This window comes from Phacochoerus africanus, chromosome 6, assembly GCF_016906955.1.
Source record: "Phacochoerus africanus isolate WHEZ1 chromosome 6, ROS_Pafr_v1, whole genome shotgun sequence".
In the NCBI taxonomy this organism is placed as follows: Eukaryota; Metazoa; Chordata; class Mammalia; order Artiodactyla; family Suidae; genus Phacochoerus; species Phacochoerus africanus.
In genome coordinates, this window is record NC_062549.1 from 74,943,627 (window position 1) to 74,957,590 (window position 13,964).

Below are 13,964 nucleotides of genomic sequence, written 5' to 3' on the forward strand. Positions count from 1 at the left end.
AAAAAATAAAGAACTGCTAATGACTAACAAAAGGACAATAATCCAGCTTTAAAAAAGGGCAAAAATTTGAACAGACACTTTGAAAACAAAGATACATAAAAGACCTCTGAAGGCATATGGAGATGGGCCACGTCCCTACTCACGAGGGAAATACAAATTAAACCCACGGTAAGACACTAATCCAGAGTCATTTAAATTTCTAAAAGTCAAAAGACAATAGCAAATGTTAGCAAGATGATGGAAGGAATGGAACTCACACACCACTAACAGGAAAGTCTGAATTAATCTAACATGGATCCTGTTATCCAGCAATTCCACTCAGGGGCATTATCCATGCTGAAGGAAGAGGGATCTTCATAAAATGACTTATTCAGCAAGGATCATAGCAACTTTATTCAAAATGCCCAAATGGAGACAATCCAATGTGCCTCTTAATAGAGCAGATAAACAAACTGCAGTATAAGCATGCCATGGAATAAATAATCCTCAGCTAGTGACACAACAAGAAAATGCATCTCAAAGACAGGATATAGGATGAAAGAAACCCACACAAAAGGCATTCACTGTGTGATTCCATCTATATAAATTTAAAAACACATAAGGTGAGAGAAAGCAGACCAATGATTTTTCCCAGGGGTGGAAAAGCAGGATGTGACTAGAAGGTGGCAGGGGAGAATTTGCTGGGAGGACAGAAACGGTCCATACACAGCGCGTATATTTGTTAGAACTTACCAAACTGTACACCTAAGCTCTGTAAAGTTTTTACCTCAAAGAAAATCCCCATACTGTATAAAAAACAGTAAACCAGTATAGTCTTGCTACAAAGTTTTGAAAAAGGTTTTATTACTGATGTTACATCCTCACGAAATTATTTTAATTTCAATTTCTTCCAATCTTTTCAATCTCTTATTTACATGTGGCATGCCATGTGTACACAGAGAAAAATGATACAATTCCATGTGAATTTCAACAACAGTTATAGTTTACTCATTTGAATGTCATGTTGTCAAGGTTAACTTATCAGAACCTGAGAATATTTTTTTTTTCTCAGCTCACCATAAACAGTGAACCACTATTAACATCCATTTAAAACATCCATTTAAGTTACTTTTACTTCTTCAGTTTTGATCAATTTTTGGTAAGGGAGTCAGCTTTGACCTATTTTTTCCTTTATTTGTCTCATGTTTGTCATAAAGCGGTTTTCCAGAAGATATTAGTACATATTTTATATGAACAGAATTACACGATTGTCTTTTTTTCCAGACTGACCTATTTATCAGCCATAAAAGAAATACACAACTAAGCATCTTCAGGTTAAAAGAGGCTTTAATGACAGTCTTAGGTTTGAATATCTATTCAGTGTTTTACGAGTTACAGGAATTTAGGCTAAATTATTTAATTTCCTTAAGACTTGGTTTCTTCTTAAGTAAAAATAGCTGTATTGTTAGCCATTTTGTAGCTTCAGAAAAGGGGGGTGGGAGCCGGGCCCCTATAGCTAGAAAGGAGGTGCACTGTGTGCAGAGAGTGTAGAAAACAACCCTAAAGCCACACGCAGACAATCCTAGGACATATCAGTGATAAAACACTGTCCCCAGGGGGCAAACTGTCCCCATGGCCTGGCGCCCCCAAGATGGCCCAAGACAGATGGCCTTCCTTGACCCTCTCCAGGTGCCCAGCCCCAACCTTGAACCTTTTCCAGGTGCCTGGCCCTGACCTTGACCCTTTCCAGGTGCCTGAGCCCGAACTAATGCACATTAATTATTTAACCTGTGAAGCAGACACCACTGTCACCACTTTACAGGGGTGGAAACTGACTGGGAGGTCAGGAACCTTCTGGAGGCTTCTCAGGAGAGGGGCGGGGGGAGGCCAGAGACAGAGCACCTGCCTCTGAACCGTGAAGCCCCCTCCCTCCCCGTTTCTGAGCTTCCAGGCACTGACCTTCCCGGCCACCGGAAAAAGTTATGAAACGTTGGTCCTCAGGTTTGATTTGCAATAGTAGTAGAAGAAATGAAAAAAATTAAAAGGGCAGAGCCTCCAGGTCTATCCTTGGGAAAATGAACTACAGTCTAACCCCCCCAAAGTCCAGGAAACAGAGGAGAGCAGCCTTGCCCCAAACAGTGCCTTCAGCTCTCCAAATGTGCCTCGTGTGTGTGTGTGTGTGAATGTCTCTGTGTATCTGTATACATATGTGTATATAGGTGTGTATGATGTATATGTGTGCATGTGTGTACATATGTGTAGGCCTATGTGTATATGTATGCATATGTACATATATATGCACTGTGTGTGCACACATGTGTATACGTACTGTGTATATGCGTATGTGTACATGTGTGTGTATGCACGTGCATATTTGTGTATATTCATGCACTGATGTAAGAGTGTGTGTGTGCATTGTGTATGTATCTATGTAAGGTGCATGTGTGTATGTGTATGCACGTGTGTGCAGATGTGTTGGTGTGTACATGTATGTACACATGTGCGTATTTGTGTATGGATGTAGGGGTGTGTGTGTGCATGTGTGTGTGTATGTAAGGTGCATGTGTGTATGTTCACACACGTGTGTGTGTACGGGCGTGTGCATGTATGTACACACATGCATATTTGTGCATGGATATATGGGTGTGTGCATGCATGTGTGCATGTGTGTGCGCGCATACACACTCCCAGCCCCCCCCCCCCAGGCACTCTATCAGCAGGCCCAGCCTTTCCTTGCCCTCACTGGCCTCCCCGGGGGGCAGGGGACACGTAGTCTGGCCTGGTGCTCTCACTATGGAGAGCTGAGCTGATGAGGGGCAGCAGAAGGGGGCAAACCCCCCTGGGCAGCCCGTGACCAGCAAGTGTGTTTTCAAGGCGGTGAACTTGGGCCTCGGCCATGATGTGTACATGGCTATAAATCAAGCAGTAATTAGACTCTGCAGCATTTAACACAACTCCTCTGCTACCCTCATTTAGCAGCTCTGGATGGGAAAGAAAGGCTGAACGTTCCCATCGAAAATGTAGTGACTGCTCCACTGAGCCTGCGTTCTGCGCGACCCCAAGCACCAGACAGTGCTGGAAGGGCATTCTCCCAGGGTCCGGCTTCCCTGACAATTCCCTGGGGATGGGGGGCCATCTTTATCACGTTGGAACCCACATTAGCAACCGAAAGCTGGAAAACGCAGCTTTTGTTTGAATAAACTATGCATTAGGAAGAAAATGTAATTAAACTAGCAGAAAAGTATTGAAACCTTTGCAGACATGCCCACACATAAGAATCTATGCAAAAGAGCCTCTCATTTGATTTCAGTCAAAGCAAACGCAACCTTCAATGTCAGCTATAAACATGTCATCCTGGGCGATTTATAAGGGAGCCCTCAAGGAGACATGTGAATTATGCCTTCACGAAAATTTTAGTTTTAAACATTATCAAGCCCTATGAAAATGCAATCTGATAGTTAGGATCATACAGAAATGTCAGTGTTCTCTTTTAGTGTGATCTGATGTTTTTATTTTACATTTCCACACATTATGCTTCTTAAGTTAAATAAGTTTTGATAACCTGTAGAAAATGAAATGGTACTGGAAAGTGTAACAACACGTAAAATTACATTTATTTTAAACCACTGGCTATTTTGTAGATGGCCTTGCCCTGTGAACTTTAGAAAGCTAGAGAGATCCATTACTCCAAAATTACTTCATGATTGAAAATTTTCAGTTTAAAAAAAGCTATATATTTTGGGAGTTCCCGTTGTGGCTCAGCAGGTTAAAAACCCAACTAGCATCCATGAGGATGCAGGTTCAATCTCTGGCCTCACTCAGTGGGTTAAGGATCCAGTGTTGCCGCCAGCTGTGGCCTTGGTCAGAGACGCAGCTCAGATCTGGTGTAACTGTGTGGCTGTGGAGCAGGCCAGCAATTGCAGCTCTCATTTGACCCTAGCCTGGGAACTTCCATATTCTGCAGGTGTGCCCCTAAAAAAAAGAAAAGAAAAGAAAAAAATTTAAAAAGAAAACGTTTAAAAGTTATATATTTTGGACCACAGCCTGACAGATTTTTTTTTTTTTTTTTGGTAAAGGGCCAGAGAGTATCTTAGTCTCTGCAGACCCCAAAGCTCTCATCTCAGTTGATGTAGCTTGAAAGTAGCCACAGTTAACACATCCATGTGTGAACATGGCTGCATCCCAATAAAACTTTATTTACAAACACAGACAATAGGCTGGATGTTTGCAAATAAACATCATCCAGCATGGGCCAACCTCTGACCGAGGCCAGACTGAAACAGTGTGGAGTTTGGTCTCTAATGAGCAGTGGCAACATACTTCGGAGTGAAAAAAGAACTAAAAAAGCAACCTCTTGTAGCCAGGGGTGTAATGTTAGATGTGGCAAACGTTTCTCCTGATTTGGGACAGCGTTAACTTTGATCATGAAACATAAGACTTGAAGGTGCATACGGCGCATGAGCGAGTGTTCAAACTGATCATGGCTGGAAGCAGAGCACATCCTGGGTGTGACTCAAGATGGCCAAAGAAAGTGTTCTACTCACCAGGGAAGGCGTCACCTGAACCGGGCTGGATCTCAGAGGCCCAAGGCACCTGAAAAATAAAACATCACTTCTGTCACTGGGAGCCCAGTGGGATCCCTCCACTCCAAAAGGATGGAGAAATGCTGCTCTAGACACAGAACAGGGAAGAGACAAGAACATGACGTGGGCTCAGATGATACAGAAGAATCTGTGCCCATGGGGCTGAGGAACATTAACTCCAACTTGATCTTTAGATCAGGCATGGGGACTACTTAAATGCCAAAAAAGAGCATAACCTCCAGTGGGGGGGAAGAGAGTAAAGAGATGCGGAGAGAACTGGGAGAAGAATGAACTATTCAAACGAAGCCAGCAGCGCACACCTGCCATCCAGCAGGTCTGGGCAGAGGACCAGCAGGTAGGTGTGCAGCCCAGCTGGACTCCCAGCCCTGGAAGGTGTGGGGCACACGCCAATATGCTCGCTGTCCCGAGCGACAGGGCCGGCAGGGCTGCCCCAGGCTGGCGCCCTCGTGCCCGAAGGCAAAGCACTCAAAACTCAAACTCTCTGACTTTGCTGCCTGAGTCCTTCCTAGAACAAGAGAGGGTTTGAATAATGACCTCAGGTCCCAGAGATTTTATACCACCATCCGTGGGAGTCTTTTTTTAGGAAGTACTACTTTGAGAATGCAGCCATTCGATCCTAGATTAACAGCCCATCTGATAACACGGTGTAGAAAAAAAAGAGGGACTGAGAAAGTGCTAAGAAACAAGCATTAATTTTTAAGAAATGTGAATAAGTAGGAGTTCCCATTGTGGCTCAGCAGGTTATGAACCTGACTAGTATCTGTGAGGATTTGGGTTCCCTCCTTGGTCTCGCTCAGTGGGTTAAGGATCTGGTATTGCTGCAAGATGTGGAGCAGGTCGTAGAGGCAGCTCAGATCTGGCGTTTCTGTGGATGTGGTGTAGGCCTCAGCTGCAGCTCTGATTCCACCCCTAGCCTGGAAATTTCCATATGTCCTAGGTGGGACTGCAGAAAAATTAAAAAATAAATAAAAATAAAAAAATAAATAGTCTGAAATAGAAATTTGCAAACTAAAGCTATTATTTGGATACAGACAGACAACCCACAAGTAAGGGGGCTCTTGCTTTCCAAGGACAACTCCTCTCCTGCTGTCAACTCTGACAAGCCTCCAGCTACAAATATCTCAGTAAACGCAGGTTACAAAATGGTCCAGAAACTCCGGTCAGCTGCTCTAATCTTTGCAGTCTCCATCTTTTCCTGTCTACCGAATTCCCAGGGTGTACCTTCCCTTCCTGTGTGTCTGTTTGGTCTTTTGTGTGTAACAAATACAGCACCTATACCTAACTAGCAACAGCTGTCTGCAAATCCCACCTAGAAAACCTCAGCGATTGCTACTGACTGTCCAGTTGTGCAGCTGGGGATGAGGGTGAGTTACAGAGATGCTCTGCTTGCTCCCGAGACCTGAGAAGATATCTCTGTCTGCCCTCAGGAAGAAGGGATCCAGCCCCCCTGGGTGCAGACCGCTCCGGCTGGTCGAGCACCTTCCCAGCAGGAGGTGGCAAGAGGACTTTCACAGGCAGCTCCACTCCCCACCCACCAGGAACCCATATCTCATACTGTACACTGAAACCAAACAGAGCAAATTAAAAGGTGAGCTGAAGTTCCAGAGAAGGAGAAAAAAAATGTTCTGTCAGGCTAAATGTTGAACAAAAGCATATAAGAAAACATAAAAGTCACTGAGATAAAATAACCGAAAATATTTTTCTGGAGCACTGAAGCCCGGGTCTGAACCCCTTTTCTCACCTTTGCACAGTCCCTGTCCCAGGGACCAAGTGGCTCTAGGTCCCATATGTGTGCTCACAGCCTCCATGTGTCCATCTCCAGTCCCTCCTCTCCCCTCGTCTCCAGGCTGCTATGTCCAAAGGCACCTCAAGGTCTCCATCTGTTTCTCCTCTTCTCTGCGGCCCTTCATGGCCTCTGTCTGAATAGGTCCCTGTAGCCATGTAACAAATATCCCACCCACTTACTATCTCACAGGTTCTATAAGGCTCAGATGTGGCTCAGTAGGGCCCAGCCCAGAATCAAGTCTCACAGGGCTGTGATTATGGTGTGGTCTGGGCAGCCTTCTTCTAAGAAGCTCAGGGCCTCCTTTGAGTTCCCATGGTTCTTGGTGGAATTCTGTCCTTAAGGCTGGAGCACCAAGGTCCCAGTTCTCCTGCTGGCTGAGAGTGGGGGCCACTTCCCTCTCCTAAAGGCAGCTCACAGCTCCCTGCTCCATGTCCAGCAGGAGAATCTCCTCCATTCTGCCAAGATGGAGTCTTCTACAAGATAACTTAGTAATCACAGCACTGCTATCCATTATCCTCATCATACACTATTAGTCCCACCCACCCACACAGGGGTCACCTTAGAACTCTGCCAACCACACTCTCCAAAATGCTACCTACCCCACCCCACAACACACACATCCACCCCCTCCCTGCTTTATTTTCTGCTATCATACTTCTTTCTTTCTTTCTTTAAGGGCCATGCCCACGGCATATGAAGTTCCCAGGCTAGGGGCCGAATCAGAGCTTCAGCTGCCAGCCTGCACCACAGTCACAGCAATGCTGGATCCAAGCTGCATCTGTGACCTCCACCACAGCTCACTGCAATGCTGGATCCTTAACCCACTAAGCGAGGCCAGGGATCGAACCCAAGTCCTCATGGATCCTAGTTGGGTTTGTAACCTGCTGAGCCACAATGGGAACTCTGCCTCTATCATACTTTTTGCCATTTGAAATAACAGATATTTTATGTATTTATCTTCTGCATTTCTGCCTCATCTCATTGAAATATAAGCCTCAACAGGGCAGAACCTTTTGTCTGCTACTATATCCAAGGCCTGCAGAAGAATACTGCCCAGTTTAGAGCAGCTTATCCACAAATTTTTAGTGAATGAGTCAATGATTTACTACATAGGTTTGTCTGAAGAACACCAGCCTCTCAACATCTCCGATTCCACTGCTAAGCACAGATTTCTGTGACTTACTTCTTTCCACTGTAGTTAGTTGCCTTACATCAGAACTTTGTTGAGTCACAAAAGATCAAGCTAAACGTTATTCTTCCCATGGCAGCAAGGCTATACAGTTTTAGTGTATTTACAGTTTTATCAGCCAGCTATGCAGTGAGAACTCCACACTGAATGTTTGCAAAACCACCACTTTTTAGCTTATGTGAAAACAGATATGTTTAATGTCCGGTTCCCAGGCTCAGAGATGACTTCTGTTTGTTTGTTTTTCGATCTTAAAAAGAATCTTCAGTCCAACAGTGGAGAAACTAGGAAGTAAAAGCCAAGCTCCCTTTGAACACTGACTCCAAGAAAACCACGAGTATGTGACTAAGTCAATGACTGAAACAAGAGAGAAGTCATGTTGAGGAGCCCTGAACATAACTGTGAAATATAACTCTATGTGAAGTGCACGCTGAATATCTGTTTCACCCCATTTGTCTCTGATTAGCAATGCTTTTGTAGGGGATAGAAAAAAAAAGGTATATGCATTTAAAACAATACTCATAAACCCCAATGCAATTGCAAGTTCTATAGCAAACTGATGACTTACCTGATGTTCAGCCTAAAAACCACTCCCAAGCGACCTCCACTGAAAGTAACTGAATGCTACTCAAGGATCACACGTCCTAAAAGGCAGGCAGATTGTCCCTTTCATCTTGTTTAACTTTCCTCACTCTTGTTTATTTTACTAGCACCACTGCTATTAATGCATTTCAAGGAACACAATAAATTCTAAATCTCCCTTGTTAATGATAAATGAGCATTCGTTTCTGTATTCCTGGCTGGTTCCTGCTTCTGGCTTCTCCTCTCTAACCATTTATATAGTTTCCAGGTTAATCTGCCAAAAACAGTGTTTCTGGCAAGTCCCTCCTCTGGTCATCAATTCAGGGTGGCTCCTTATGGCTTCGCTCATCAAGTTCATAGCCCTGGCCTGGCTTGTCAGTTTCCTAACCTGGGTTAGCCTGGGTCAGGCTGGTTTCTCCGTTAACCGCAAGACTCTGACCACTTAACTCCATTCTCATCTGGCCACTACCGGCCTCGAGGTGACGAGTTAAAAGAATACAGATCAATGAATGAGAATCTCTGACACCAAGCCTAAGCCCTCCTGATTTACAAGGGGGCAGACTGCTTCTCTTTCCCTTAGAAACACAGTAAGGTTAATTAAGAAGCTCCGTAAGACAGTCTTCAGCATCTCAAAGTGAAGGCATCATAAAGGTAAACCAAAAGGATTAGAGAAGCTGGAGTTCCTGCTGTGGCACAGTGGCTAAGAATCCCACTGCAGCAGCTCAGTATGTTCCCCAGCCCTGCACAGTGGGGTAATGGATCCAGCACTGCCATGGCTGTGGCGTAGGTTGAAGTTATGGCTTGGATTCGATCCCTGGCCCAGGAACTTCCATATGCCAAGACTGTGGCCATAAAAATAAAAAAAATTAAAAAGTATCACAGAGGCAAATCTAGCATTTCCTGAGCATCTTCACTGAGCTCTTCGTGGAGGCAGAATTTCAACTCGGCCCCTGGGTGTTCCCAGCCCCCAGACAGTAAATGCAGTAGATGAAACTGCTGTGATGAGGAATATTCTCCAGCACATTACCTTAGCTAGGAGGACCATCTAGCTGGCTCAATCTCATGGATCCTTTAAAAGCAGAGCATTTTCTGTAGCTGGTCACAGAAGAAGACTTATAGACTATAAGTTGCTGCAATGCTATGAGAGGATTCGGGGCAAAGAACTGTAACGGTTTCTAGAAACTTCTAGAACTGAGGGTGCCCTTTGGCCTCAGTCCTCCCTGCAACCTGAATGAGCTTAGAAACTGATTCCTCCCTGGAGCCTCAATCCAGAACATGGCCTGACCAACACCTAGAGCGTGAGAAAGTCCCAGGGCAGATCCAGCCCACAAGCGCTATGAAGCACCTGTGGCCACAGGACTCTGAGTTGAGAAACAGCTGCCATTTGTGGAAACATCTCACAGCCAAAGAAAACCAATATGCTCTCCTCGAAGCCCAGCCTCTGTCTGTTCACATGAGAACATCCTCCCAGCACCACCAACCAACATCAATGGCCCTCACAGGCATGCATGTATGGCCAACAGGCAAAAGAGAAAGAAAAGCCCAAGAGACCTCCTAGGAAATCGTGATCCTGCCTGCAAAGCCTGGGACTCTGGGAACAAGCAGAACATACAAATCTGTAAGGACAGTGCTTATTCTAAAGATGGTCATGTATGAGCAATACTTCTCAGCAATGGTAAAATAGGAATCCGCCCTTCCACAAAATTTTACTAATGTTACCATCGATAACAGCATCATAAACATTATAATTTATTCAGTTTTATGTGACACACAGTAGGAAAAGTGTTCATCTTTTATGCATCAGGAGTAATTCATTATCACCCATATGCAGTATGGTGACTTACTAATTCCAGGGAAGGCTAAGAAAAACATGCCATTTACATATGATTACAAGAAAAAGTAAATATTAGAGGATGTTTGCCCACTGCTTTTCTCAGGAGTAACCATGAGTCACTACAATGTAAACGTTCTGTGTTTCATTTTGCTTTTATAAGCAATCCTAATTCTAAATATTTTAATATATAGACATTTGTTTCATTTCTACTCCAAGGTGGGCTCTCCGTGAGGCACTAAAAAACATAGATGGTAAGTCAGTCCCTGATTTCTAGTTCCTCAAAGTCTTTTAAGAGCGAGAAACCAGTCTACTAAAAATTGAAACAAGCAATTTCAATCAGCCCAGTATTAGCGGTGCAGGGATTGTATAAGATGCAATGTGGCCCAGGAATTACACAATGTTTGGTGCAATGGTGGTGAGCAAACAATTAACCAAGTGTGTCTGTCTGTCTGTCCATCCATCCTCCCATCCCTCCCTCCCTCCCTCCATCCATCCGAGACTATTACCGGTAAACAGAAACATGTGACCTAATGAAGAGCCCTTCTAACACTGGCTGGGTGTCTAATGACTGTGAGCAACTACATTTTTTTTAATGAAAGAAAACTAGCTGTTCATGAAAATACATCTATCCAGTGTAGTCTGTTTAAATATGAAAGGCAGCTGGCAGTTCTTAATCTGCCACAATTAAGTTTACACATCTCTAATACAATGGTCTGAGTACAATAAAACTTAGGCCATCCATAAACAGGGAACACCATTTTGTTCACTAACCTCTAAAATTTCCCAAATAGGAAGTTATATTAAAACCACATTGACTTCCCAGAAGCAGAGTATATAAGAGATTGGGACCTAAATCAAACCAAACATTTCATTCCTGACCCAGCAATGTAAAAAGACAATAATTGTATTCTTGGGGGAAGAGAGTGATTAAAGCAGAAAATAGAGACTGTTATAGTTTAAACACACACACACACACACACACACACACACACACACAGTATGTATTAAGCCAGTCTTGCTGGAAGGAAATGAAAGTCTTGATCCTCATCACTCTACCAGGGTTTCTCGTAAGTGAGAAATTTCCCTGTGATAATGCTCGTCTTATTTGGCATTTATTTTTAAAAAGATGAGCTGTGACTTTTCACACAAGCTGTTTTTGAATTCCACCACTTAACATTATTCCTAAAAGAACTTTCTTAAACTCAGTCGTCAGATGTTTAACATCTGCTGTGCGCTAGACAAAGTCAGGGATGCAAAACACAGCGCTTAGAAATAATACGCGTGGAATGAAGGCGCCCACAGAATGCAGTGAAACGGACAAGACGTGACCCTGGCCGTTAAGGAGGTTATACATTAGCTGTAAAGCTTTGGCTAATAAACATGCAAGACATTAAACTGCAATAACGCATGAAGTACCAAAGCGGGGTGGGAGCGAAATACCTGGAACAGGTGATCCTGGAGGACAGGTTTTGTCCCAAAAGGCAGGCATCCCGCCCGGCAGCGAGGTCCCCTAGCCGCTCCGCTGCTTAATGTCACACAAGGGGTGGGACAGGGCTTCTGAGTTGGTGAAGACCAAGTTTTAGCTACTTTAACTCAGTTACTAACGTGTCATCATTTACTCCTAAGGAAACACCAGAGTCTAAAGACGAGCAGCCTATGCTGATGAAACTCGAAAGGAGGTGCTCAGAGCCAGGCTTGGGGAGGCCCCAGCACAGCACGGAGGAGCCTGGAGCCCATCACAGACGCCGGTGGCCTCAGCGGGGGGTGGTGCATCGCATCTCGGTGTCTGGTCTGCCCAAGGGGGCTGATGAAAGGGGCGTGACAGTCTGTACGAAGGGCACCAGGGGCCCAGCACTGTGCTAGCGCTTGTGAGGAGCGTCTCACATAAGTCTCACCAGAAGCTTTCAAAGTGGGTGCCTGGAGAACAATCTAGAAGCAATAACAGAACGGTGCCAGCACGAGAGGATCATGGTGAGGATCCAGGGACAGCAATGCACTGTGATCACTAATGTTGTGCTGAGCATACGGAGCTTCATAAAGGGCAAATGTCACCACCCTCACGTGGCTGAGGGATGAAAAAGGGTGGGGATTTCAAGCAATTAAGAACAGGGTTTGCAAAAAGCCTCCTTCAAGATCTCGAGTTGATTAGTACAGCTGAGAAGGGTTCCCAGGAGCAGAGCAGGAATGGCTGGGGAGGAAAACCCGAACTAGACTGCGACCTCCCAAGTCTTTTAGCCCCCGGTCCAGGGGAGCTGGTGCAAGGTTTGTAGGAATGCAGGTGACTTGGAGACACTATTTCATCAAGATTCACCTACAGTCAGTCCTACTGTACAGCACAGGGAACTGTATCCAGTCTACTGGGATAGATCATGATGGAAGAGAACATGAGACTATAGACACATGACTGGGTCACCTTGCCATATAGCAGAAATTAGCACAACATTGCAAACCAACCACACTCTAATGAAACTTCTTTTAAAAAAGATTTACTTGGAGGCAACACGAAGAGGAGACAAAAAAAGGGACCCCAAGGGACAGAGGGACTGATCGGAGGCGGCTTCAGTAATGCTACGTGGTAAGAGAAGATGAGGTCACCTTGGAACAGGAAAGAAGGAAAAAGGTGAACAGGGAAGAGCCAAAGAACTCAAGTATCTAATGAGCGGAGGCCCAGAGAGGTCGGGTGATTCTCCACGGTTTTCCAGAGATGGTTCCTTGGTGATGGAAGCTCAGTGGGACCTGGAACAGCTAGGAGGGACGCTGGCTTCACAGGAGGGTGTAGGGAGCCATCTGCGACGTGGCAAACGGGTCTGGAGTGGAGGACTGATGATGTGCATCCAGCAAGTGGCATAAAGGTTGAGACAACTGAGCGGGAAGGGAGTGGAACCAGGCAGGGGTGTGAGGCTCCTGGGTGTGGGTGGGCCCGATGGTGGAGCCTGAGCCCCGGGGCAGCAGCAAGTCATAAGGCCCTGAGGTCTAGGGGAAAAGGAAGGACCCGAATGTGCTCCCGCTTTATAAATCAGGATCCAGAGCCTGGAGAGAGTACAAAGCGAGGCAGAGCCCAGGGAGGACAGAGAGCAAGCAAGGTGCAGGATGAGACAGGATGGCACTCAGACAGGCTGGGAGGGTGCAGGTGTCAGGCTCTGAGGCTGAGAAGAGCTAGATAATCACTGAATCTCTGTCAGTCAATGTCAATACCCCCTTTAAGATAAAAAAATATTCAGTACTTCTAAAATACTCCCCACCAAACCTGCCCTAAAGAAACCGCCAAAGCTTCTATTTTTAGCCTCAAATTATGAGCAGATAATTTTCCTGAAAAGAACTTGCAGGTGCTTCTGAAAGGGACTAAGAGAAGAAAAAAAAAAAAAAAAACACTGCAAAATACTGTTTTCTAAACAATTCACTGCTGACCGACGGGGATTCACTGCTGACCGATGGGGATCATGAACTATGCTTAAGCTACAGTTTCAGGCTGAGTTGAAGGATTATTAGGCAAAGATTTAGAATCAACACTGAATTTCAACAGCACATATGTAACCCAGCAAATGTGAATCCATTAAGCTTTTATGCTAATAAATGTACCGGAGAAGCTGAAAGAGAGGTAAAAGAAAGCTAAAGTTTGAATGCAGTCCTACTTTGACATTAAAAGCATTTCTTTTCAAAATTCTCAAATTGGTCGCCAAGCACACTAATCTCTTACAAGAAGAGTCTATTTTTTAAGACACAAAAATCTCAAAATTCATTCTGCACATTAAACAGCCTCTCCAGTTTTACAAGAGAGCAGTCAGTTACCAAAACAAGTACCAACTGTATAAGAGCCAGAATTCCTCTATTATTGTTTGATAGGAAATTACCTCTTCAAATACTTACTAAGTATTCTGTTTGATTAATGTCAGTTGCAAGGGAAGAGAAAAAGGGAAGTTCCCATCATGGCTCAGTGGAACAAATCTGACTAGTATCCATGAGGACGCAGGTTCAATCCCTGGCCTCACTCAG

At 44.7% G+C, this 13,964-nt stretch overlaps 1 protein-coding gene across 4 annotated transcripts in view; it reads right to left on the reverse strand.

Annotated features, from left to right (window-relative positions):
• Positions 1–13,964, reverse strand: part of FAM110B (family with sequence similarity 110 member B) — a 133,465-nt gene that overhangs the window by 75,698 nt on the left and 43,803 nt on the right. For all 4 annotated transcript variants that reach the window (XM_047783891.1, XM_047783888.1, XM_047783890.1 and 1 more), the window contains exon 3: positions 4,524–4,572. The gene's annotated coding sequence lies outside the window, so the exon portion shown is untranslated. The remainder of the gene's footprint in view (positions 1–4,523; positions 4,573–13,964) is intronic.